We start from the raw sequence: 24,239 nt of genomic DNA, 5'->3' as shown, positions 1-24,239 counted from the left end.
TTGTTTACGTTGACCATCCGCAGGCATGGCCCCCCGCAGCTCCCAGTGGCCACGATTTGCCGTTCCCAGCCACTGGGAGCTGCGGGCGGCTGTGCCTGCAGATGGCCAACTTAAAACAAATCCGCGGCCCACCAGCGGATTTATCTGATGCGCCGCGTGCTGAAGGTTGCCGAGCCCTGCTGTAGAGCTATTGAATTACTATGAGAGATCACTTTGCCAGCTATTGAAAACTAAACAGCATGGCCATTCTATCTAAGAAACATTTTTTTACATTAGATATTATTAAGCAGTGTATTTGTGCAACTAGACAGTCAACATCTTCTTGGTTCAGCAGACTATCTATAGTGATTTGACCTCTGAAATCTGTACAAAACTTCATTCCCTAATTCTCAATTTTCAACACTTAAGCCACTCAATGGCTATTGGAATAAGAAAGCCATTTTCTGATGTACAAACAGCACGCTACAGGCCCACCCAAAGCTTACAGTGCAGTGATACACAGTAATAACAATACTGTTCTCTAACACTTCCATCAGATGATCTCCATGCATCTAACAAACATCAGTGAATAAAGCCTCACATACATCCCTGGTAGTATCATTAACCCTATCATACAGATGGGAAAACTGAATCACAAAGCAGTGAAGTGACTTGTACAAGGCCACACAACAACTCTGTGGCAGACCTAAGAAAAAAACCTGAGGCTGTCTACTCCCAGTTCTGAGCCTTAACACAAAGATCTCCTTACTTCCATCACAAAAAAGACCCACAGATTTTGATCCCAATGTTTTAACTTCAGTGTCTAAATTCCACAATGATGTGGTCAAACTTGACACATGGTACCTAAATGGGACATTTTTTAGATTTTATTAGGGTATGTTCCCTTTTTCGTTTAAGTACATGCTTTATGAGACACCTAAAGGCCTTTGGGAATGTCGCACAATAAAAAATTACCATAATCATTTATCTTGGAAAGATGGAGGGCTGAGTCAACCCTATTGGGACTCAAAACTGTGGCTGCATGAAGTCTAAGTACCCGCAAGCCAGACCTGATGCGTAGGCAAATAACACTCTCCCCTGTAGGTTACAAGGTCCATTTAATCAATTTACATACAGGCTCATGGAACAAGCAATAGTAGGGCTCAAAAGAAGAAACAAAGCAAACAAAGCAAACCCACAGTCATTTATCTGAATACACTGAACTTGGATGTCTGGATAAACTGAGAGCCGGACATGAACTACCCTCAGTTTTGCTTTTCCAAAACTAGTCCTAATTCTGTCCTTCTCTGCTCATAAAGTACTGATGGGCCTGAACCAGAACCTTGGATCCTAATTCTCTCAAGCTTTGGGGAAGTTTAAATCCAGAACCAAACTTCACAGCTCAGACTTATTTCTGCTCAAATGTATTTGATTCTATTTCGCTGCAGGGAAAAAATAAAACTTTTCCTCTAAATATTTGTTTTTTGTAAAGTGGCATATTTCTCATCTTTTCCAACTGAGACTATTCCAAATGCACAGCTGGGAGGATAAAATCTTTGGGATCCCTTCTTCCCTAGATGTAAAAGGGATTTACATGCATGAATTCCATTAGTATTAGTAGGAGTGTTCTGAGGAAATCATCCATGCATTGAGATGAGAATATGACCCAGAGTTTAAACAGACTCAAAGTTCAGACATCTGGGGCCCCCTGCCATGAAGGAAAACAAAGAATAGAGAATGTAGCAGAGCTTAGCTTCACAGTAAAAGGACATCTAGCCTGGCAAATCCAAGTCTCCTTGATCCAGCAGCAGAAATAATTTCGAGCTAGACATGTAGGAGGATTTGCTTTTCCTTATGAGTTATTTAAACATTCAGAAAACAAAGCTATGTAAACTGAGTAGATGTACATGGAAGAGCAATAACAACCAATGTTTACCCATTTTATTTTAAACATAGCAGAAATAGTACAAGTATCTCCAATTAGCTGACACAGATCACCATGTTACAGTCCAGTCAGATCAGCCTACACTGAACTCAGAAGTACTAGTTCAGGTCACACCGTAGGGGAAGGATTCTAGGCATGTATGCTCCACAATAATTTATTACCCCATGAGATTATTAAAATGTTCAGGTCAATGGTAAGTCCCCTTGACTAGTTTATTAGAGATAATTGGAATTTTTCTCATTTCATTTATTAGAAGGACAGCATACAAGCACAGATAGTTTGTGGTGTGTCCAAATGGTGATGCATCTCTGGGGTTCAGCGGTGCACTGTATGCCTAAAGGGAAACACTAAAGGGAAAGATATTATGTCAATATCATCTTGATTCCTGACTGACTAATCAAACAGCTTAAATGCTACATCAAAGAGCAGGGTAAGAAAAGAATAACTTTACCATATATTGCACCTGTTTTAGCTTCAAATAATTGGGAAGTTTACAGTTATTAGGCTACTTACAGGGAGGCCAGCTCCATACTGTATAAACCCCAAACCTAAACACTATTGAAATACCAAATGACATGCCACTCAACCCTGTCAAATGCCTTATATGCACTCATGGATTGAAGAAGGCTATCTTTCCTGAGTGAGTCATGACATTTAGATTGTCACTAGAGCCCACTTAGAAATCTGCAGCATCTTTTATATGAAACAAAAATATGAGATGTTTAGAATTTATGGAGGACTTTAGTACATTGATTCCAGTGTCCCGGACAAATTCCAACTTGGGTAATTACATTTTGGTTATGTATATCCACTCTAATTTCAACTAGGCATAAGATTCTTTGCTTTCTGTCTTAAGCTATTGTGTACTCAAACCACTGCTGTATTTTGCTCCAGAAATGGCCATATTTTTATGGTGGATGATAAGATACTTGCATAGTGTGTGTAGAAATTTAAAGCCCATATCATGAAATACTTATGCATATGTTTAACTTTAACCACACGAGCAATACCACCGAATGTTGTCCAGTTCAAAGGGGCTACTCATGTGCTTAAAGTGCATGCATAGGTATATGCAGGATCTGGGCCTAAGTTTGGAAAGTGCCTTGGAAACATTTGAGGTCACAGTAGATATATAAATGCAAAATATTATAAAAATGAATATGTTTGAAAAGCTTAATTATTTTGATTTAAAAAAAATGCATCCAGTCAGTGATCTGGACATATTATAATATTTATAAATACAATCCACAAATTGAACCTCACGTCTCAAAAACAAATGAACCCTCCCAACCAGATCCCTCAAAACAAAGCTCTCCTTCCCTGGCTATTAATGTATTACAAAAGGTAGTGTCCATTACAAAACCTTTACAATTCTAGTCAATACCTATCCCAATTATCTTTCTCAGAAAATTTCTGTCTAATTATACTGCCCTCATCAATGTGCTGTGTGACCTGCACTGTAAAATGTTGAGAAGTTCTTATTTTCTCAAGACACTGGTTACATTCTACTTTTGTAATTATATTTTTCTGAAAGTCCATAATAGACAGAGAAGGCAAATTTAAAACTGCAACAGAAGGCTTAGGCCTTTCCTTAAAGATCAATGAACTTTTCTACACAAACCTTTGCACATTTCAACAAGTCCCAACTGCAGTAACTCTCAGCAGCACTGCCCGAGGCCAGGTATTCACAGTGTCACAAAATTTTGGTGACATGTATAAATGTGTTAATTTTGTTATTACAGAAAGAGTCCAGAGTCTGAATCACGCTAATGCAGATGGTTTGATTGTTCCTCCAGTACCTTTTCATAGACTAGTTATAAAAACTGTGATAAAGAGGTTATGTTTCCAAAAATAACATGTTAAATGAACAACTAACTGAATGAGTTTTGAGTCAGTTGGTCTGGGAGGAGAGGTTTAAAAGAATATATAAAACAAAGTTGGTGTATATGCTGTCTCAGAATATGACTATAACAAGAAAGCAAGCAAGCAAGAAAGAAAGAATGAACATAGAGGTTAATGTGGTTATAGATTTCAGGACATCAGGTACAATATGCCACTGCCTCCTATGTGAGAGCATGAGCACTGAAAAGCATCAGGCAACGCCTGCTCAGCAATACTCAATCCACTGCATCTCAAGCTGTCCTAATACAACACAAAACAAGAACCTCTATAATCTGCAAAGAGAAAGGGCTGTTGTAATAACCACAGCAGAGTTCTAGACATGATCCCATTTCTATAAACCAGAACTAGATGTAAAAGACTCCAGCAAGGAATTTCTGGGAACAGAGGTTCACTAGGCTTTGGTGAAATCTCTCTAGAATCTGGTAATAGGTTTTGCACTATTTGTCTCTTTTTAACCCTCCTGAATCCATCTGAATACAAATAACCCAGGGGTGGAGATCTATACTGCCTTTAGAGACTTGCCACATAGCAAAGAACAAAATACATTTTGCTTAGCATGGTGGCCAGGGAGCCAAATGGCAATTCTTAAATCTCCTTCACAACAGTCTGGAATTCTTCATTTGTTCTTTTCCTTGGTCTTGCAAGACACTTAGAAATCATGAGCTAATCAGGAAATTCAGAAGGCTGGGTATTGACAAACAAACAACAACCAAGCCCCCTGCACTAATAATGGCACCAGTTCTGTGTATCACTACTTACACATGATACGAATACTAGTACTTTCAAGAGCTATATTGGATACCGTCCTAGGATCCTGAAGCTCTTAAAGAACATTCATGAATTAAGCCTCACCAAACACATGTGAGGTAGGCATTATTATTCCCCTTTTACAGATGTGGGAACTGAGACACAGAATGGTACATGTATAAATGGTACATGTCTTGCATCTGAAGAAGTGAGGTTCTGACCCACGAAAGCTTATGCTCCCAGTACTTCTGTTAGTCTCAAAGGTGCCACAGGACCCTCTGTTGCTTTTTACAGATTCAGACTAACACGGCTACCCCTCTGATACTAGAATGGTACAGTACTCCCAAATACCATGATGCTAATAAATACAAATAATAAATAAATAATAAACAGAGTTACTTGTCCAAGGTCTCCCAACAGGTCCAGGGGACAGGCAGAAATGGAACCCTTTTCTTCTGATTCTTAGCACAATGCTTTAACCACTAGAACATGCTTCCTTCTATGCCTACTTTAAGAGTATCATCTTTCATTTTCTGAATGAACACAGGACCTAATAAATGACAATGCTGACAGAGAGTGTTTCCTGGTGCAAGTTACTAGCATCAAGAATGCAGGTCCTCACAAGGATCCTAAATATCAAAACTTTCTTGGCCAGCTTCATTTTTAGGGAAAGATTTTCAAAACAGTCATCACTTGTACACACCGCGATGAAATATACACGCTCAAAACCAGTTGCACAACCATTAGTGACAGTGTGCAAAAAATTGTGTCTGAAGGTAATTGTGTGAGTACAAATGCCATGTTTTGGAAATGTGGTTCTTAATGGCTTTGTATACACTCCACAAGGTTGTATCTCTCCAACAGACTACCACATGGTCCCTTCCTGAATGGGAAGCCCTTTAACTCGATTTTCAGCAAGAGACTGAAAACAATTTCTATTCTCATCTCCCATACAATGACAGAGTATGACAGTCATCAAAGAGTGTTTATTTGTTCCTCAACTGAACAAATTCTCCAGTTTACATTTGTCTGCACACTAGATATTCAGTCAAGACTTTTAAACTCATTTCATTTGTGACCCACAGCCAATGTGAATTTGATTATGCATTACATTAGTCCTCTAGTCAGATTAAAGCCTCCATACCTCCTCTCTGCCCCCTCCCGCCTTTAATCTCTGAATGCCGTTATGTGGAAGATGCCAACTTTAGAGCAGATAGTTCTGAAAAGAAGGCAATTAAAAAAACACAGTACTTTAGAAATTTAAACAACAGGCCTGTGATCAAAATAATTCATAAAGGGAAGGATTTCATGAAGTAATTTCACGAGCACACAATGCTTTTTTTTTTGGTTTGTTTTTTAAATAAATCCGTCAGTACACATGCCAAGGCAAGACATCTGAATACAATATCAATGGACACACCCTGAAACGCTGCAACTAGGCTGTTCCAGAGCTGCAGCAAAAATTAAAAGCTGTCCTTTCCTCCTTCTCTCTTAAAATGACTATTTTACCTCTTTTAGTTTTGGAATATAAGATCAAACATTTCTTTTCCTCTTTTATCAGTGCTTCCTTTCTCCTCCCCTCACAAAACACACAATTCAAAAAATGGATTTTTTTCTCCTACTGACGGTAAATGGGTCTGTTTTAAAAAAAAAAAAACATAAAGAGATCTAACTTATAATGAATCCCTCTGGCATAAGGAAGCCTGTTCTAATCTCCCTTTATTGGGCTTGAGTGATAGTTTTGCTCAACCAGTATTGACAGGGCCGTCCTGTTTCTCAGGCTTTCGTTTTCCCTGAGTTGGAAAGAGGATACAGTGCATTTTCACATTCTCCAAGTCTGCAGTTGTTTTTATATAAGAAGTAATTTGCTTAGGTCACATCAGGTCAAATGGGAAGCCTGCCCAGCTCTTGGTTTTAAAGGAAAAACATACAGAAAGACACAAAAACACAGCAGTTTCCTTCATTAAATTCCACTCTACCTGCCATGGGCTTTCAGCCACAATGGAATTTCCCACCCTGGCTGAGCATAGCTCAACTTTTATTTTTAGGTGGTTTTTTTTTAAATAAAAAAACCTTATTTCACGTGAACTTTGAGGTAAGGGTTATTATAGTCCAGCGTAACTGTCCTTTTAAAGAAAGAAATAAAATAAAAAAGAACTACAGATGTGGGGCCAAATCTTGAAGTCCTTATGCAGGGCCAGATTCTGGTTTCCTTTACATTGGTGTAAATCAGGAGAAACACCACTGAAGTAATGAGAGTTACACCTGGGTAAAAGGTAGTGTGAGATCAGAATTATGCCCTAAGTTTTTAACTCAGTCCTCACTCAGGGAAAACTTCAACTGACTTCAGTGGGAGTGTTGCTCAAGTAAGCACTGCCTCTGAGCATTAAAGACTTGTTTTTGCACTGTGCTGAACTCTTTATTGAGCTCTCATAACTTACAATGATTTGAATGGAAGTTGAGGGTGCTCAGCACCTCATGGGAATGTTCAGCAAGGATCGTTCAGCATCTTAAGAGCTGAGGACTATATACCCAAAGAACTGCCCAAGTTATTACTTGATAATGGCCAGGGATTACCAACCTTAGGTAAAATTTGTTCACAAACAAATGGAAGATATCCACATTTCTCCTTCTTACCCCCAAAAGCAACCACAAAGAAACCAGGGGCAACATTCTAACCTGATTTAGCACCAGGCAAGGTTGCTGGGCTTATAAGAACAATAGGTTAGGAATGGATGCTTGATTGTTTTCAATTCTGAATGGTAGTTTGGCCTGAATAAGGACTAAGAACTGTTGGTCTGGCCTTTAAACAATCTTTTGGACTTCTAGAGAGACTTTCATCCAGAGAGCTCAAAGCATTATTTGCTACTCTGGATAGCAGTTTGAAGCAGTATGATAGTGGAGAAGATTCTCACCTGCACTGCCCTTCCTCATCAATCTGAAGAAGAAGTTCGTTTTTTAAAAAACTTCAGATCTCCCTTTTCAAACCAAAGTGTGGCTAGTGGGAGCCTACTAGGTCTTACTGCCCCCTTTCTCTCCATGGTCACATAGTCCATCTCCTCTATTTTCCTCCCTCATCTCAAATCCTGTGTCCTTCTAGCTGATCCTTCTATTGTCCTCCTTAACGTAAATTTCCTTACCCAGCATGTCATTTTTCTTGGGGCATTATTGCTCTTCCATCGCTAATACTTCTCCTCGGCAACCCCCCACCCCAGTGCCTCTTTAAAGTTGTTTGCTGCAGCATTTGTTCCTTCAGAACTGCAAAACATTCATAAACTGGAGATTAGTTCACTTTGTCTGGCTTCCAAAGCCATTTGCTGCTTGAGACCATTTCATGAGCTTGTCTACTCATGTGGATAAACAAAAAATCTCAGCTATAATGTGAATTAGGAAGAGGAAACAGCAGTTGCATAGACCAAATACCAGTGAGGGTGAAATTAGTGACAGTTACAGGTTTTATTGGTGCTGCCCCTGCCTGCGCTATTCTATACAGGCTCATCTTTAGATAGCAGAATATTTCTTCCTAGCAGAACTGAGTGACCTAGCCTAACATTTTGCTTGTGATTTTAGTGCTTCTGCTAACTCCATGCTAAATAGCCTCTAGAGTCACAACCTTGTGTCCAGATGATTAATCTCAATATTTTTGCAGCTCCCCAGAGCAGCACATTATACCCCCCAAAAGCTTTGGAAAACCTAGGATTTTGCACTACGTCTGTTTTACATATGTACTTACTCCACAGTGGGAACACATCTTCCTTTAAACCAAGGGCCAGTACTGCTTGAATTCATACTTCAGACAGAATATGCCTGTGCCCTGGATTAGGGAACTAGGGACTGGCTGATGAGACATATCAGATATTATAGATACAACATCAGAATTCAGAATATAATACACCTCTACCCCAATATAATGCAACCCGATATAACACGAATTCGGATATAACGCAGTAAAGCAGCACTCCGGGGGGGGGGGGGGGGGAGGTTGGGATGGGGCTGCACACTCCGGCGGATCAAAGCAAGTTCGATATAATGCAGTTTCACCTAAAACACGGTAAGATTTTTTGGCTCGGGGTAGAGGTATACAAGACTCCATATGTCCTAAGGTCACCACACTCACCTGCTCATCCTACTTCTTACAGACTTCATGGTCCAATATCATGCTGATTGTAAAATATATTAAACTTGGGTTTCCTTCATCCAAATAGTGAGCACCTGTGTATTCAGATAATTGACTTGCAGATGTCTGATGCCTACTAAGGCAGCAGCAATCGCCGCTATTTATTATCTGCAGAGTTAAGAAGCATAAAATCTATTTATTGTTTTTGACAAACACTGGTAAAACTAAGCAAGGATGAAAAGGTTATAAGCGACCCAGTTCAGTAACTATTGCTGTTGGTGTCCAAAGGAAACACTTTGGTCCCAGGAGCCGATGGTAGATTTCTAAATCATGACTACGTTGATTGTTTGCAGCTTAAAAAGATGGCTGGAGATTGGCAAAGGAGGTTTCTATTGCTTTAAAGGAGAAACAATGGCTGGAGCCGGAAACAGCATAATTGGCTAAATTCAGCGGCATACCGCCTGCAAGATGGTTTGCTCTCCCCATAAGTCCCTCCAGCCAAGAGTAATTTATGACAGAGGGTTCTCAGAGTACCTTATAAAATCTGAGCCACTCTCACACACCCTAGAAGGCTCTCCAAAACCCTTTATATCGATGGCTAAATACGCAAAACATGGTGCCCTGTTTCTGTAGTTTAAATGCCATGGGTCTGAGTCTCCTCTTGCATAAGTTTACAATGGTGTAACTCTATAGACTTCAGACTCCTGACTCACACCAGTGTGAGTGAGAGGAGACTAAGTAGCTGCAAACATAAGTGTACTGTTAAGATGAAGTGCAAGGAATTAAAAGCACAGGGCATTTTCAAATATGATGAAAATCCACGCATGCAGTGAGTTGTGACTTGTTCAGCACTGACTGATGATAAGTGAAAAGAGGGCAGAGTTAGACAACCAGGTGTGCCAGTGAATTCTTCCAGAAACGTGTATATACAACTTCTATTCCAGTCAAGAAACTTTAGCAGACTTGAACCCCAAAACTGATAAAAATAAATGTCTTCTAATTTCATAAATACAGCAGGAATGTCTGTCATTACACATATTAGCAGATAAAATGCCTCTAAGGGATGGGATTATAAGGGGGATCCTTACAAAGGAAAACAGGAAACAGGCTCATTGAATACATCAGCAGCACAAAGTTAATCTAAGGAGAAGCCTTCTCTATATTCATTTTCTATGCCAAGCTTGATTGTCATAAGACAAATTATATTCTATCAGTTCTAGGAGCTATAGCTTGAACCCCTATAGAAAACTGGTTTACAATGATAATCATGTTAAGATATCATGCCCATTTTTTTCCCTTGAAGATGTGGCTGGCAATATTCCTAGAAAGAAGTATTTAAAATAAATGACTTTATTATCTGTGTTACTTAGAAGTTTATCTGAAGGCAGAGCAGCAAGAGTTTTAAATATATTACAAGAACTTCTCTTTCAAATTGTCAAGACGCTGCTCTCAAACTCAGGCCTAGTAGGTTTTTGGAAAGGAGCATTGGATCAGGGAATTCACAGTCTTGGGTGGGCCAGCTTCCAGGGTTCTACGAGATACTTTCTGATTTGCAACAGGGTCTTAGCCCTCACTGGCTGGTGACTATATATAAACTTTCTGCTTCCCTTTTGGACCCGTCTGAGCAATGAGCCATTGCTCACAGGTACTACTCTGACCCACCTCAACCTGCATTGCTGCCTTGCCCGATCCTGCCAGCCAATTCACTGTACCTTTCCCTTAGATTGGATCTCCCAGTGATCAGATCTCTTGAGCAAACTCTTACCGCTGATCAGGACTGCCAGTTAACCAGCCTGATTCCCAGGCATGATAGTTTGCTCAGACCAATTCTTCAATCTCCTGGTCTCGCCCCTGCTCCAAGGAAAGTGGCATGGAACCCACAGGAGTAGCATCGCTGAGCTGCCCAGCCTCAATCAGGGGGACCAAACCTGGGTAACAAGGAAAACCTCACTGGCCAAGTCCTTCCAGGTATCTGCCCCACTCCCTTAAGATCATCCCCTCACCTACAGCTCCAATTCTTACATTAAAATTCCAGGTTTCAGAGTAGCAGCCGTGTTAGTCTGTATCCGCAAAAAGAAGAACAGGAGTACTTGTGTCACCTTAGAGACTAACAAATTTATTAGAGCATAAGCTTTCATGGACTGTAGTCCACGAAAGCTTATGCTCTAATAAATTTGTTAGTCTCTAAGGTGCCACAAGTACTCCTGTTCTTCTTTTTATTAAAATTCCAGACAAGCTGTTCCTCTCAGGCAGGCTTTTATTGACTCTGGGGCAAGGGATAGTTTCACAGATACCACTGTAGCACAATTCCTTGGTCTCCCCAGGCACCCCCAGGCTACCCCAACCTGGATGAGACAGCTGAGAGCTCACTGCTGACCTCTGGTCATGTCAGTCAGGAAATCACAGGTCTGGAAACAGTAATTGGGGAAACATCATGAACTCAATTGATTCAGCTTAATCTGGGCCCCACACTTCCCTGTGATACTTGGAAGCCCCTGGCTGGCCAAGCAATATCCGAGTATCTTCTGGTGGTACCATATTGTGACTTTTAGCTCAGAGTACTGCTGAACCAACTGCCTTTCAGCCCCAGGTCCAGGTTTCCAGAATCCCCAGCCAGACACCCCACCCATCCTTCAGGTCTGGTGGCGGAGGGTGCACTGTCTCAAGCAGCACAAAGAGCTTTGTTACTTCTTGGGTCAGTTGTTTCTCCCCCCCATAAAATACCGTGCAGACGTGATCCCGGAGCTGCTAGACCTAGTAAGGACAGCCCAGATATTCACCAAGCTGGATCTCCTGAGAGCCTACAATCTAGTCAGGATCCGGCCCGGGGACGACCAGCTTACAAAGATGGCACACTTCATTCCCTGCGCACAACTCCCCACCACTGAGGACACGGCCTGTCTCTTCATTTCCCATGTTTTCTGCCTCTATGGCCTCCCAGACACATTACTTCAGACCAGGGACCCCAGTTTATGTCATGGTTTTGGAGAGTGGTATTCCACTTACTAGTGGTGCGTCTCCATACCCCAGTCTCCTATCATCTGTAAGAGACAGTCAATCAGAAAGAGTGAACAAGGTACTGGAACAGTCCCTACAATGCTTCACAAATTTCCACCAACATTTGCTCTTCACTGGTTCTATATACAGAATTCGCATAGAATAACATGGGCCATGTCTTGACCTATATTAGCCTGTTTTTTTGCTAACTACTGTTTTCACCCCCATTTTCATCCTGCTCTTCTCATGGTGCCTGCTGTCCCTGCAGTCTTAGATCTGATACACCACTTCCAACAAATCCAAGAGAAGCTAACACAACATCTTGATGCAGCTAAGAAGGCATGTGCCACCTACAGGAAGGTTTCATTTTCACTCAGACCCACCTGACTGTCTTGCTGCCTCGCCAGATTCCGTCAGCTACCTTGCCATACCTTTCCCTTGGATTGGCTTGTCCAGAAATCGGGCTTCTTGTGCAAACTCTAACTACTGACTGGGACAGCCTTTTGACCTGCCTGACTTCCGGCCATTACAAAAATGCTCATGCCATAAACATTTTGAATATCATTTATTGTTTATTGTTTTTACAGTGCCCAAGAATCTGACAAGCAGTTAAAGCAAGGTAAGAAATGCTACTAGTAGATCCTTGCCCCTAAGGGCTTATAATTTGGATATTTAGGATGAAATCCTGACCCCACTGAGGTCAATGAGAATTTTTCCATTGACTTAAACAGGGCCAGGACTTCATCCTTAAAGTCTATTCATATTATAAATAATTTAATGTCTACAGTATCTCAGTACCAGAGAACTGGGATAAATACTGTGGAAAAGGACACCAGTGATAAGTTAAATTGCATATATGGGCCAAATACTGCTTAATTTATTCACTTAATTAGTTCCAGTGAAGTCAATGGGACTTACCTGCTTCAATAAAGCAAGCAGGATTTGGCCGTATAATAGGAGCTGGGAGGATGCTCAGCTAACAGACTGACACAAATATTTGAAGGTTCTGTGAAAAACTAAATATGTAGCAAGAGGCTGATTTAGTATAACTTGAAACTTGTAATTTAGGTGGGCAGTAGATACACACTTTCAAACATTATTTCATCACAGTCACCACCTTTGAAAATAATGCATTTTTTTCAGAAGCTCTTAGTTGCATTTCCAATATAAGTATGACTTGGCCAAAATGACTGCAAATATCTGCAATTCCTGCATCAAAAGAGGGTGATTTAAGGAGCTAGTCAGATACAGTACTAGAGATACCATGGTGAGATAGGTGTCTTTAGAAATACCCATAATAGAATGAAAGGTTTCAATGAGATTTTCCTTGCTTTAATCGGTTTGAGCTAGACCTTTAGCATTCTCTTATAAATAATAGAAGCTACACACTGCACTTTTATAACATCTTTCATCTGAGGATCTCATAACTTAATTAAGAGGGACACTGTCAAGTTAAAAATCATATATTTTTTATTAAGTAATTTCCTTACCTGTGTTACTAATAACACTTGGGGCTATTAAGCTGAAACTAATTTAATGTTCCACTATTATTATGTTTTGAGGTTGGTTTATTTTTACATGCTGCTTATCTTGGGAAATGAAAATCGGTTTCTCAGCTTTATTTTTGTTTCTAGTAAGTTTCAGTTGGAGATTCTCCTATGCTAGAACAATGTATTTCCTTTGGGGTTGTAAAAACGAAACAACCCTCCCCCCATTTCTATGTGCATTTAAAAAAATTAAACCAAATGTTTCTATTAATATGAGATTTGTAAGACATTTAACAAAAATAAAGCCTAGATTGTGGTGCAAAGCAACCTAACAATGTGTTCCTGTTAGCCTCAACACCCCCATGAAAAAGGTGAGCTTATTGGTCTTTTAAAGGTTAGTTATAAGCATACAGAAATTTGACTTGTCAGGAGAGAAGGCACATTTAAGAAATACACTTGGCTCAGTCAAAGTCTGCTCAGAGCTCTAGAAATATCTAGTTAGCTCACAATAAGCATGCACGGAGGCTTATCACAATGATTAATTACCATTATATATATACTAATATTCTCTTTCTCAACAGTCACTCCCACTCTTGTCACATAATTAGTTAGATTGTAAGTTATGTGGGACAGGGACTATGTTTTCCTTGGGTGTGCACAGAGCCTAGAACATTGCTGGCACTACCAGAATACAAGCAATTAAAATAGTAACAGCAACCATTACAGTACCTATCCTTACAACCTCTACTTACCACGTGGGTAAACTGAGACACAGAGAAGTTAAATAATAAGTCACAGAGCATGTCAATGGTAGAACCAAGAATAGCATCCTAACTACTACTTCACTGACTACTGACTAGATTGCTCTGCATCTCCCTTCCATTTCAGTGTATTTTATATCAAGAACAGGAAAGTATTCTTCCCCTAACACTCCAGGCAGCTGATATAGCAAAAAACAGGTTTTTTTACTTCAAGCAGCTCTCTTCGCTCAGCCATGAGGTTTCCTCTTTCTCTCCCATTCCCTAGGTTCAACAATCAGCAAAGCAGTGATTTACTTATGTGACTATAGAGCTCCTGCCTCACAAGCAAGGAGGAGTTTTACCTTTTGGTCTGCTTTTTACTGGTCCACTGCTCAGACGATCTCAGGGGATATAATGTCAGCTACTAAACTTTTTAAACAGGTGGCGGTTGAAATGGGAAGCAGGTCATGGAGTCAACAGCAGTGAGTCAGCTCAGCCTGCTGTTTAAAAAGAAAATTGTAATAAGACCGGAAATAATAAATAAAAACCATAAAACATACAGCCAAAAAAAGTCTCAGGAGCTAGTCAGGAGCAACACAAGTGCACTAATGGCAACTTTGAAGCATGATGATGCAGCCTGATATTGAAAATAGAATCCGACACAGTTGTGCAGATGAATCCTTTATATGAGAAATGTTAGTTTTCCACAGGCTTCAAATGAAATTCTGTCGGTACTCAACTGCAAACATTTTCTTGCTGCATGTCTAGTGTTTATCAGGGATGAAGAACCCCACAGCTTAGTAGCCCAAGACAACATGAAGTCAGGCCAAGGACAACCTCCTCATAAGAGTCAAAAGACGTGCAGGACATGAAGGATCTGAATCAAGCAAACATGTTATTATTCTGTCTGAAAATGTGCTTTCTTTAATAAATATGTGGGCTATCAAAAGTAGTCTTTGGTTGGCTGACTGGATTTGTATGCTATTAACATATGTGATCATTTATTTGTTTGGGCATTTCTAGCTTACTGTAAAATCACTAGAATAGATCTAAAAGTCTGAAATCAGTCTTTTATTATTCCATATTACATTATCATAGGGGAGTGTCAGTTTCCCACATCTATAAACTTTTTCACATTTTGTACCTGTTCAAGAACCAGAACATAAAATGTAAAATCCTACATCTACAGCCAACTCTGACACAAACTGACTGTGTGTCACTGGTCAAGTCTTTCAACCTCTTTGTACTCCAGTTTCTTCATTTGTAAAGCACCTGGAATACCTGTTCAGGCAGTGCTTGAGTAGTGCAAAGTCTTATTACTGTTAAGCATATTTATCTTGACTGATCTAGTCAAAGAACTCCTGATAGTTATGGATTAAATGATCTATTTAAAAATCCTAAAAAATATATAGATTAATTTAATCTGGAATCCAGTGAGAATCATTTGGTGACCTAAAGCATCTGATTGCTTGGATCACAGTATGTATAATTATTTATAATCCTCAAATGGATCCTTTCAATGATCAGTTGTATGTACTGTAACCAGAAAATATAACCTAAAGGATGACATAGTACTTTGCAAGTATATTGTAACATAATTTTTAAATGCCATTCTGAGGAAATCTGAGGATATTTTGCCTTCTTCATAGGCCACTACTGAAAGCAGAATACTGGATTTAGAGAAATATTAGTTCAATTTAGGATAGTCAATCCTACGGGCCATATTCTGCCTCTAGCTATTGATGTATACTGCCTGGCCACTTAAAGGGAATCCTGCATGAGTATCCACATGGCAGTTTAGAACCTACATTCCTATATGATTCTTGTGGACAGGAGCCATCCTTTTGTTCTGTTTGTATAGTGTCTAACACAATGGGGTCCTGGTCCATGACTAGGGCTTTTAGTCGCTACTATGATATAAATAATAAATAAGTAAATAACAATAACAACAACAATAATAATAATTAAAGAGGGTGTTATTTTTAAATTTAAAAGCAACTCCTATGCCAACTCAAAAATACTACTGACACGAGCACAGAAAAAGGCACTAATAGCTGATATAACTTACAGGTAACACTCAAGCAGTAACATTTTTGCTCCAATTACTGAGGAAAAAATCCATAGCTACGTGCACCTGTTTACAAAAGTGTTTTACACAGACTCTGAAGTCTGATATCCTTATCTCAGGGATAGCCTTAACACACAGTGGAGATGCTCATTACATAGTATCCTATATTGCCACAAAGATTAGCCACAACACAGTTTTTACCCAATGTCCTCATTCCTTTTAACATGAAGGCCAGGATTTTCAAGATGACTATTATCCTAAAATAATCCTGCTGGCCACTGCATGGTGACATTGATTATGTGTGTCCAGGTTAAACAGAGGGAGCAAAATATAAGTAGATGATGTTACTTTGTAGAGTTGAAAGCTCATAATGCTTCAAGAAAATACCCAGTTCCACAGTTCATACTAAGAAATACAGTGAACAAAATGGTACTCTATGGGTTGGCTACTGAGAGAATAAAGGAATGGTTTCTGTTCCACATCACTCTTTCCCTTGCCCATTCTTTCTCATGCTTGTTTATTCTCTAATTCACCCACACATTGGCTCACTTATTTTTTCCTGTATGCTCTCAATCACTCTTACATTCATTCATTCTCTCCTTCCATCACCCAGGCACCCATTCATTTGTTATAACACAGTCATTCTCTCTCTCTCACCCAACCACACTCACCTTCACCCAAACAAATACACAGAGTCCGGGCGGGCCTCACTCACTCTCTTCCATCAGTCAACTTCCCCGTGGGCTTGGAGGAGGGGGTAGTCACAGGAACTCACTGCAGGCACTAGTGAAAGCTGGGGTCCAGAATATCAGAAAGAGCTGCTCCTTCTGGGCAAAGGGGAGAAGACAGGGCCCTGTTCTTGTAGGAGTTGACTAGCAAAGGAGAGAGCACACTCCAAAGTGAAAGGGCCTCTCCTGTGTGGAAGAGAGAGCGAGCAAAAGGAGCACAGAAGAGGTTCTAGCTCCCCAGGCGGAGTCACTCCTGTGGCATCTGGGGATGAGGAAGTCCAGGGAGTGCGTCAGGCTCTTTGCACCAGAGAATCAGGCACTGGGAGCAGTACCTGTGGGACAGCCAGAGAGCATGTTACTATACATCAGGTCAGCACAGCTGTGTCCTAGGGAAGGAGAAACAAGTATTCTGGCTACGTAGAGCAACACAGATCAGACCTATTGACTGGGGAGCACACTACCTCCCTGGTAAGTGTCACTCTCCTGCCCAGGACTGGAACAAATACTTATGATGTCCAATTCTGGCAAGAACCCTGATCTGGATTCTATTCCTGGCTCTGCCCTTAACTATCCATGTGACTTTGGGCAAGTCACTTCACCTCTCCATGCCCCAGTTTCGCATCTGTAAAGGGGGATTATACTAGTTTAGTACCTCCTGTGTGGAAGGCTTCATTCATTAAATGCTATAAAGTGCTTTAATATCCTCCAAAGCCTGGCGTTATGTAAGTGCAAATTATTATTCTGGTTCTCAGTATGTCCAAAGCTATTTCAGGTATTACCAAAAGGCTTCAGTGTAACACATTAAATTGCCATCATACTGAAAAATAATTAACAACCTACATTTTTGGGGTTCATTATTTGAACTATTTGACTGATCAGTGAATTACCCAGAATCTTCAAGCTGTCAAGGGAGAAAGTAGAAAACATTACAAAGCAGTACCTAGAAAGGACTGTCTGAAAAAACAGACTAAGAAAGAGAATGGGTTCATTACAGCAAAACAGCAGGTAAAAGTCAAAGTAATCAAATGTACTGGACAAAAGATGTAGCTAGTGATACTGTATAAAGATGATCAAAAGGGATTGTAACTTGTAATCAATGGACTGATCCAAAACAACCAACAAAGTAAAAGGCTATTAAGAACGGTATATACCGTCCCCAAGAGAAGGCATAACACACTGTGGCTGTACTAATTTTTATTTCAAATACCACCATACAGAACAAGATCTGATGTATGTGAGAGAAACAGCCTGAAGTGGTCTGAGCCCAGGGCTGGGAGGCAGGGAGTTCCAGTCCTGTCACCAACGCTGCCCAACTGTGGCTTTAGACAAATCACTTTCTGTCTCTGTATCTCTGGGGATAACAACATTTATTAGTACCAGACCCAAATGATAACACTGCTTATGAACATCCCTAAATCTTGGAGAAATTTGGATCCAGATCCAAATTGTTGGCTGACCCCATGATGGACTGGACTGAAACTCTGTATCCAAATAAACCTCACGCTAGAGTGCAAAATTGTGTATAAACTTTGTGGACCACTTACTTTCCTATCAGGGAGCTTTAGTTAGTTAATATCTGTAAAGTGCTTTGAAGATGAAAAAAACTCTGTAAAAAGTCCCAATTATTATGCATGGAAGAAACGTCCAGCACACACATTTAAACTATAAAGGAAGTGAGCTGTGCTGGTTAAGGAATTTGGAGCCAGATCAACAGCTCTAGTGAAATCAGTTCAGCTACGCCAATTTACACAGGTGAAGGTCTGGCCCTCAAGGTGCAACTGGAAATATTTGAGGAGCACAAGCTGTATTCTTTGTGCACATCTATGGGAGTGGGGTGTCATTGAAAGAATCTCTCCTGGCCCTGCCACTAGCAATTCCTTACAATCCCAAAGCTGCAGAACCTTGTCCTCTTTTCCACATTTTGTTCCTGACTGCCAGCACTCAGGGACAAACCCACATCCAATACAGTAGGCTTCCAGACACTGAGGAATTTCTTGCCCTGGCATCACATGCCCAGCTGTACTCATCAAAGAGGAAAAACTGACAGCATTGTCTGAAAGACACAGCTTGGGATAATTGCTCATTGTAGCTCCCCTGTCAATGAATATTATCATATTCTTTTCGCAGATAAGGTTACTGCACCTTTTCATGTTCCTTCATGCTCAGCCACATAGTAGATTTCTCTTTCTTTACTGAAGTGGTTCAAATGTAGCATAATGTGAGGGCCTGGTTTTAAAATCCTGAGGATCTCCATATACACAGCTGTGTTCATTGCTGTTTTATACAGTCTAGTTGTGACAAGGTGGGGCAACGGAAACAACACACACACACACACACACACACACACACACACACACATGTATTTACATGCACAAGTACATAAATGGCTTGGAATGGATATTTATCATTACTATGTTACAATTATCATCATTTTATAAATCTAATAAGATCATCAATCTTATAATACAAATTGTCTAAGTATTATACATACTATATTCTATATTTTAAATGCTTTAATGGACAAAACCAACATATAATCCAACACGTAGCCTAACAACTGAGCCAACAGGCCTTTGGCCATGAAAATTACATATGGAAAGTTACAAAGAAAAGTTGTGTAGTAACGTGGGGTCCGCAGAAACAATAATTCATGGATATTCAACAGACCCCAAGAGGAAGGAAGAAGTATTTCCTAGCACGGGTCCAAGTTTCTATCTTGTACTCATACTTGACTCATCATATTGAGTCCCTATGCCTATTTTAGCTAATAATATGGGCCCCATAACTGTACTATCTGAGCAGCTCACAGTCTTTAATGTATTTACCCTCACAACGATCCTGTGAGGTAGGGAAGTGCTATCATCCCCATTTTGCAGATGGGGAACTGAATCCAGAACTCAAGTCTCAGGCTAGTGCCCTAACTACTGGCCCTTCCTTCCTTTCTCTCAGGTATGCTATCCCAATTCTTTCAAAGCTTTGTGGTTGAAATCCAGGTCCTGTTGAGGTCAATTACAAAACTCCCACTGACTTCAGTAGGGCATGGATTTCACCCCTGATGATTATCTCTAACATTGTTTGTTGTTTCCATTCTACATTTCCCTCCAGAGACAATAGAATTGAAAGTGGTATGTGGGGTTTGTTTTTTGGAAATTATCATTTTCTTTACAAGGCTAGCTGAGCTACACAACACTGGCCAGCAGGAAAGAATGCAAAGAAAAAGAATCTGATGCTGTTACCTACCACAGTATTGTGCTGAAAATAGTTAAATCTAAAGATAAAACTGAAAGCATTTTGTTTCCATTTCTTACTGCTATGGGGTACGTCGTTATTGTTATTCTGATGTGAGGAAACATTTTGCACTGCCTGTTGGACTTTCATGGTGGTCTCTCTCTGAACCATACTCCACCCTCAGAAGTGTACATGCTGCTCTCAATATCTGTGGGATCAGCCTGTGTTGATCTCTTGCCTTTATATTTTTAATGGAAACTTATATTAATAAAAATAAATTAACCTATGAATTTTAATGTCAACTCAGGGTTGGCTCCACACCAATCCTGGTTTTGTCCTGCTTACTTTGAAACAGAGATGGGTTAAAAGCAGACCCAGACCCAATTAACCAGTCTGACAGAGTGTGACTGTGATGTGAGATAGGTGCCTCTAACAGTGTTGAAAATCTAAATAAATAATGGAATGCTTAGGTGCTACCAGCAATAAAGTTGGTAATTCAGTAGGTGTCACTCTTCTTCTGAGTCACTAAAGAACCAATGCTCATAGTCCACTGCTCTAATCACTAGTCCAAACAGGCTTCTCCACCTCACTGTTTAGACATAGGTGGTTGCATATAGATCCATAGATATAGATTAGATGTACATACATAGATATAGACATATTGGTCTAAATTTTCAAAAGTAACTAGCTATTTTAGGTGACCAAGATACACCTTAAAGGGACCTCACTGTGTCTTTAGTTGGGCACCCAAAAACTGAGACAAAAAAATCACTAGCCACCTTTGGAAATATAAACTAATACATATACAAAGGACTCACATATACATTACATATATCTACATGTAACAGTTGCCTTTTTCCTATCCATTTTGTATATTGTGAATTGAAACCATTAAAAATGAGACAAAAATACATGCACACATACAGAAAATGACGAGGCCCTTGCTAGAATGAAAAGAAAATTAAGAGTTGTATAAACAACAATTCAGGATGTGACGGGGCAGCTGGAGAACCACGCTGGGGGACAGAACTTCTAAGTGAATCCATACACAGTAAACTGTCTCCCCTGACAATCTGTTGTTCTTCAAAGAGAATAATGATTCTAGAGATGAGTTTGCATTTGTCTTTGGATATCACAGTAAATGCTAAGAAAGCAACTGAGAATTATTATTTCCTCTGCGCAGGGAGGATTTAGCTAGAATCTTTACATTCTTGGGATCTGGGCCCAGCAATCTCAGGGGCTAATATGGACCAGTAGCAAGTCAATGAGACACCCTGTATCTATCCAGGGATTCAGAGGGATTCAGGGGTCTGTGGAAGGAAGATCAAGGAATCCAGGGCTGCAAGGGCCCAGTTATACCCTTGAGACACAGGGACATTAGGAGTGGAGAAAGTAAGTGGAAGGCTTGAAAAGTGGTGGCTGGAGACATTTTGCTTGCCAAGACAAAGAGTACATATAGTGCCTCCATGGGTGCAGTGCAGACTGTACTCAATGGAGGTCCTTGCTACATCTTTGAAAAAGTTCTGAGCTGGATTGTAGCTGGCATGGACCATATCCAAGTGTACACCCCATCCAGATATTCTCTGCCCTGGAGGACTCATCATGGCAGGCAGCATTAGTTGCCCCCATGTGCTCAAGAGCACCAACTGCCATATTATGGGCAAAACCCACCCTCTCTCTCCCCATAAAAGCATTCATGCGGGGATGAACATAATCTGGGCCTCAATCTAAAATCCAAGCCAACCTCTGAGAAAGTAGATGCTTTTCCAACAAGCCTGACCACTGTAGAAAATCAGCCTCGTTTTCATCAACAAAAGGAGAAATCGCTTGTACAAGTATTTGGATTTGGTGATGTCTTTCACAGTTTGGGCTGCAGTTTGTCCTCTTGCTCCCTGTTGGTTTGCAGTCATTGCTTAGTCTCTGGTGTTCGGGGTTGCAAGAGATGACAAGAGAATAATTTCATTTTATCATCTGTCTGGCGTTGCTGTTTGATTTTGTTTATGATGGTAAGATAATGTGTTACAGACAGAATTGGAGTATGTCCTTGTACTTGCCATAGAGGGGACACAGTCCAGAACAGATCACTTCAGATGTGCAGGAGGAGGCACGCACTTTCCCTTCCAGTGGACATTGATACTGTTTGAAAGAAGACAGGTGGGACTGACACTTAGGACAGAAGAATCCCATGCACTGCTACAGACTAGGGACCGAATGGCTAGGCAGCAATTCTGCAGAAAAGGACCTAGGGGTTACAATGGACGAGAAGCTGGATATGAGTCCACAGTGTGCCCTTGTTGCAGAGAAAGCTAACGGCATTTTGGGCTGTATAAGTAGGGGCATTGCCAGCAGATCGAGGGACGTGACCATTCCCCTCTATTTGGCATTAGTGAGGCCTCATCTGGAATACTGTGTCCAGTTTTGGGCCCCACACTAGAAGAAGGATGTGGAAAAATTGGAAAGAGTCCAGCAGAGGGCAACAAAAATGATTAGGGGGCTGGAGCACATGACTTATGAGGCGAGGCAGAGGGAACTGGAATTGTTTAGTCTGCAGAAGAGAAGAATGATGGGGGATTTGATAGCCGCTTTCAACTATCTGAAAGGGGTTCCAAAGAGGATGGATCTAGACTGTTCTCAGTGGTACCAGATGACAGAACAAGGAGTAATGGTCTCAAGTTGCAGTGGGGGAGGTTTAGGTTGGATATTAGGAAAAACTTTTTCACTAGGAGGGTGGTGAAACACTGGAATGGGTTACCTAGGGAGGTGGTGGAATCTCCTTCCTTAGAGGTTTTTAAGGTCAGGCTTGACAAAGCCCTGGCTGGGATGATTTAGTTGGGGATTGGTCCTGCTTTGAGCAGGGGATTGGACTAGATAACCTCCTGAGGTCCCTTCCAACCCTAATATTCTATGATTCTATGACACATAAAGGTGTTAAAACGAGTACACAGCAGCTGGCATGGCAAAGATCACACCCAATCTCACGCAAAACAGGATAGGCAGGGCCCATCCCACCTCCCTTGAGGAGCCTTGACTGCTGCTTTGGAACACTAGATTCACATTTCTATTCCACCCTTTGTTTGTGTTTTTTTACTTGCTTAGCTCTATGGCACGATTGAATGTCTCTGGGTAGCCAAACAAGGTCTGAAAGAGACCTGGGATTATGTGGTGAAAGCATCACAATATTAAAAAGAAAGTGCCCAGAAAAAACACACAGGAAGATGCGATGTAGAATCTCCTGAGCTCATGATCCTGCTGTACAACACGGAGCAGAAACTGTCTCAGTTGCGGGGGGTGGGCGAGGGAGGGGCGCATGATTAAAAACCCTAACGTTCAGAACAGGTCCCTCTTAGTGTCTTGCTCCCAAGAGCGAGATGGCACAGAAATTCAGTCTTGGCAGGACACTGATTTCTGATGTTGTCAAATTAAAAACTTCTAATGGCATTTTGAATGGAAAAATCTCAGAGTGTTTTCTTTATTGAAACACCCAGTTCCAAGTCTTGAATTATTAGGTTAAGCTCCGTCAGCAGCGAGACCAATATAAATGCTTTTCATACCATCTGTCTTGACAATAAATAAATAAATAAATAATTAAAGGAAAAGGAAGAAGAGAAAATGGTTGGGTCCCAAACTCTCCAATTTCAAACTGTTTCCCCTTGGTACAAAGCTGAGAATTCAGGCCCTAAGAACATAAAATCATACATTTGATTAATTTTTCTTTTGTATCTTTTCTCAAATCCTTACAGAACATTCACATCATCCAGTGTTCCAGCATCTGAATTTTTTATATTTTAAGATGGGGGAAAGCAGCTTAAAATAAGTGAATCAGCAGCCAAATGATTTTCTCTCTCTCATGCACTGAGAAGTGCTTGTAACAGTATATGCACTTTATATTTGCTGCTTATGAGGCTTAACGTAATTATCCAGGGCTCCCATTTTTTACTGAAAAACAAATGAGGGTGGTGCACAGGAGTTTGGGGTACTAAGGCGGCAGCACACCCAGTCTGTTGTGGAAGAGGGAGGACAGTGCATCCTGGAGGTCATCACTAACCCTGTGGGCCAATTAAGGAGTGGCTCTGAGAGAACCCAAAGGCATTCCTTTCTGATGGTGGGGTCAGGGAAGGTTGGTGGGAAAAAATAAAGGGGACTCCTCGAGAAGGACATGGAGAAGCTTTCATCACCACCATAACAGAAAGGAAGGTAAACAAAAGCACCTAGAGTTATACCAGTAAAGAAGAGAGATGGGCCTTAACCAAAAATATTTGGCATCCAAATACTCCTTAAGTTTGTGGTGTTTTAAATGAGGA

At 40.6% G+C, this 24,239-nt stretch overlaps 1 protein-coding gene across 48 annotated transcripts in view; it reads right to left on the bottom strand.

Moving 5' to 3' along the window:
• The window catches only part of ZBTB20 (zinc finger and BTB domain containing 20), a 660,688-nt gene that overhangs the window by 266,451 nt on the left and 369,998 nt on the right, over positions 1-24,239 (bottom strand). For 2 of the 48 annotated variants that reach the window (XM_065587206.1, XM_065587095.1), the window contains exon 5: positions 14,277-14,414. The exons of the other annotated variants lie outside the window; for them this stretch is intronic. The gene's annotated coding sequence lies outside the window, so the exon portion shown is untranslated. The remainder of the gene's footprint in view (positions 1-14,276; positions 14,415-24,239) is intronic. 48 annotated transcript variants of the gene reach the window in all.

The sequence above is a fragment of the Chrysemys picta genome, chromosome 1, assembly GCF_011386835.1.
Source record: "Chrysemys picta bellii isolate R12L10 chromosome 1, ASM1138683v2, whole genome shotgun sequence".
NCBI lineage: Eukaryota > Metazoa > Chordata > Testudines > Emydidae > Chrysemys > Chrysemys picta.
Note: the sequence above shows the minus strand (reverse complement) of the source record. Positions and strands in the feature narration are given on the sequence as shown.